The 3,885-nt window shown below is 41.1% G+C and overlaps 1 protein-coding gene across 2 annotated transcripts in view; it reads right to left on the reverse strand.

Annotated features, from left to right (window-relative positions):
- grin2aa (glutamate receptor, ionotropic, N-methyl D-aspartate 2A, a) overlaps positions 1-3,885 on the reverse strand; it is a 138,301-nt gene that overhangs the window by 32,745 nt on the left and 101,671 nt on the right. The gene's annotated exons all lie outside the window — the stretch shown is intronic.

Genomic DNA, 3,885 nt, shown 5'->3' on the forward strand with positions numbered 1-3,885 from the left:
CAGACAGACACACACTGTTGCTTAGCTTACATGCCTGGCTAAGTCATTAACAGGCAAGCAGAGAGAAGGAAGCAAAATTAGCATTTTAATTGTTTTGCTTTGAGTGGTTTTCTATCTTCTGACAGGGATTAGAGTCTTTTTTCCCGCTCTTAGTCAGCACCGCTGTCAACAGCTCACTCTGCTGTCGACTACATCTCTAGAAGTGTGTCTGTGTGTGTCTAGGTGTTTGTGTAGGGCAGGGCGGTATGCTGAGGTGGCGTGCATCCAGTTTCTTGTGTGACACCTTCACTCTCCAGGGAATGGCCGCATTTGTCTATCTGTCTTACCCCAGCTGCTTTGCATTTCACGAGTGAGTGGCTGCCTCTGTTTCTGTGTGTGTGTGTGTGTGTGTGTGTGTGTGTGTGTGTATTAAAGGGGAGGGGAGATATAGTAGGAAATGGGACCGCTAATGTAAAAGTAAAGGGGGATATGTGCATGATCAGTGAGATAGAACTTGCGTCCCAACGTTAAAGGATTCTGGAAAAAACAAAGATGTTTAAGAGTGGAAATTCAACTCAAAATTGTGGGTTAAAATGATTGTACAAGCAGTTTGATGTCATTTCCTGGTCTTAGTTAAGAACCAAAAGCAGCAGTTACCTGATCCCTGATGCTGATATATATACACAATACACAATGAATTTTACATTCTGTACTGCCTGGTGATCCTGTAGGGATCTAATATGTTTGGTTTTACAACTTTTTTTTACACCTTTAAGAATCAGTGTACACAATTAACCTGAAAACACACATCCAGCTTAAGTGAGCCCTTCAATCATTAGTATAACATTTTGCGGATCGGCCTTGATTTGGTTGGATGAATCAATCAACTTGAAGGAGAGATAAATGTTACACTCAGGAGATGGTTGCAAAAAAAAACTGAGGAAAAGAGAAGGATGAGAAGGGGGAGGAGGGGAAGAAAATGCTGACTTCAGCAGCCCTTGTGATATCCTCTCCTCCTGCTCTCCTCTTCCCTCTTCTTCTCTGTTCCTCTAATTAAAGAAAGAGGGGTTATAAATTAATGCCTAGAGAGGATTCTCTCTATCGACCAGCCAGGCAGCAGAATGCTGAATCTTCCTGTATGAAAAAACTGATATTGCGTGTGCGCGCGCACACACACACACACACACACACACACACACACACACACGATTGGTGTGTGTGTGTGTGTGTTTTTGTGTAATGTGACAGCGCAGCCCGTGGGAGGTCATGATGATGGGCCTGTGAGAGTACCGCATTACACCATCATATGGCGGCAATCCTATCAGACATCACCCTGCAACAAATTTAGAGCAACTTGGTGACGAGAGGACACTCACGCCTCAGAAGTACTGTGTTCCTCACAATCTTTTATTTTTCATGTTCTCTCTGTTTTTCCTCTTCAGATAATTTGTCTTTATTTTGAAAGGCCTTGCTCTCTATACCTGCATGCTTTGCTCTCTATTTCACCTATGTCACAGTGTCTTCTCTTTTTTTCTCTTTCTCTAATTTTGTGTGTTTGAGTGAGTGTGTGTGTGTGTGTGTGTGTGTGTGATCTACACACACACACACACACAGACACAAACACACACATACACACACACTCCAACACACTCAAGGGCTACAAAAAGGAAAGAACCCGGCTGAACAAGTGGGGAAGAAAATGATAGAAGCATACATAGAAAAACAAGGGTCAGTGCTCTTACAACTGAGCACCTTCTGTCTCACAATCTCAATGGGAAAGTTATCGCTGTGGCAAGTTGCATTATGGGAAAATGAGTTTCTAATAGCGTGGAGAAACCCATTCAGTCATAAAACAGTATCTGTCACTGCTGTCAGACAAAATTATGTCGGGAAAATGGATTCTGCTCTCTCTCCTACGCTTCTTCTGCTTGTGTGTAGGTGTGTGTGTGTGTGTGTGTGTATGTGTGTGTGCATTTGTGAGAAAAACAAGGGCAGAGAGAAAGTGGATGACAGAGTGGAAGAGCGAGAGAAATCCGCATCCATGGATTTAGACATCTTTACTTAAAATGGAGGGTTTTTATAAGGATTCAGAGAGTTGTGAGGACTGTGAGTGTGTGTTGATGTAGAAATGTATAAGTGTATGCACTTGGGCTTTTTTGTGTCTTCTCTCCATATTGTGATTTTCCAAGCACAAATCCCATGCTGTCTGTAATAATTATTTGGCGAACTGGCTGCTAACACTGCAACAGTTCCTGAAGCAATTTACACACTCCATCTCCTCAGCAGGAATAAATCATCCTGGTTCTGATCAGTAACCCACTTTTCTCATTCAGTCAGTGACGTTATGTATGTAACTCTGAATGCATTATCATTATCAGCTCTGTCATGCCATTGATTCTAAATCTGTGTACTTTCTAAATGCTGCACCCACAATGACATGTTTTACATTTTATGTTTTACGTGACCACTATACATTAACAGACACATACAATTATGTGTATGTAAATATTAACATATTTAGGAAAATTCTACACGATCAAATGGATTCTATTTTTTTCAAGAAAGCTTTTAGGTAAAAAAAAAAGAAAGTGATTGGTTGGTCAAGCAATCTACAAGACATTACTTAACAGATAAGAAATCCTATGACTTTGGTGAGCCTTGACTTTTTTTCGCTAACGCCAAACATAAAGTTTAAGGTTGAGATTTTGCAACAGATTGACATGTAGACTAAATCATTTTTAATTTGTTTTTATAGATGCCATAAGGCATTCATAGGAGACATCATATTTAACTAAGCCTAATGGTTTAATGTACATCTTTGATTATACCGTATGTATGTATGTGTGTGTGTGTGTGTGTGTGTGTGTGTGTGTGTGTGTGTGTGTGTGTGTGTGTGTGTGTGTGTGTGTGTGTGTGTGTGGCATTCATCCTCAAAGTAAAGCACGCTCCTTTAAACTGTTAAATACTTTCACATATATGATAAAGAGATACACTACAAAACGCATAGCATGCAATATCTTTGTTTCAACACGTTAATGCGTGATGGATTCTGAAATATGAAACTCCCGGCAGGGCCGCATCTGTCTGAACTGTCATTCCTTCTTGCTACTACATCTGTTCAGTTGTTACTCCACATTTTTTCTCTAGATAAAAGCCTAATTTTGCATAAATCCCCCATAACGCCATACTGGATCTCGCTTTCTAATCCAGTCAAACATACCCGCATGGTTTGCTGCAGTCTGTGCTTCTTTTGAATTAAATAGTAATTCACTGGCGATTACATAATCCTCAAACGAAAGAAAAAAAATCCAAGCAACATGCACATCCAACCAAAACAGGTGCAGCTATTTTAAAAGCAGATCTTTCTAAAAACTCAAAAATATATCATCTAACCAACTTTGTGTGTTGCATTCATGGGTGTGTGTGTGTGTGTGTGTGTGTGTGTGTGTGTGTGTATGTGTTGCAGAGTACAGCAGGTGTGGATGCTTTGAAAACCTGAGTGCTAACACACCTGCGGTTGGTGAAAAAAACAGAAAACATGTACACATGCTGGTGGCTCAGTTTCCCCTCGCTCTATCTCTTTGTGTCTTCTTTCTCGTGCTCATTTGCTCTCTCTATCTTGGCCCATCTGTCTCCATCGCTCGTTCATCTCGGTATCTCTCCATATTTCTCTCCTCTCACTGTCTCTTCCTCCCGAGCCTTGAGGGGAATAGCTTTATATTTTTAGTGCATATCCATTTTTTAGTGCAGTTACTGATTTTTTTATCTCTTGATCATCATGGAAGTCTCTTTCTCTCTCTTTCCATGTGTGTGTGTGTGTGTGTGTGTGTGTGTGTGCCGCTCATTTCTGGCGCATGGGTGGGACGGTTGCACCAGAGAGAGGAAGGGAGGGAAAAGGGTGAGAGA

The sequence above is a fragment of the Etheostoma cragini genome, chromosome 15 (assembly GCF_013103735.1).
Source record: "Etheostoma cragini isolate CJK2018 chromosome 15, CSU_Ecrag_1.0, whole genome shotgun sequence".
NCBI classification, from domain to species: Eukaryota; Metazoa; Chordata; class Actinopteri; order Perciformes; family Percidae; genus Etheostoma; species Etheostoma cragini.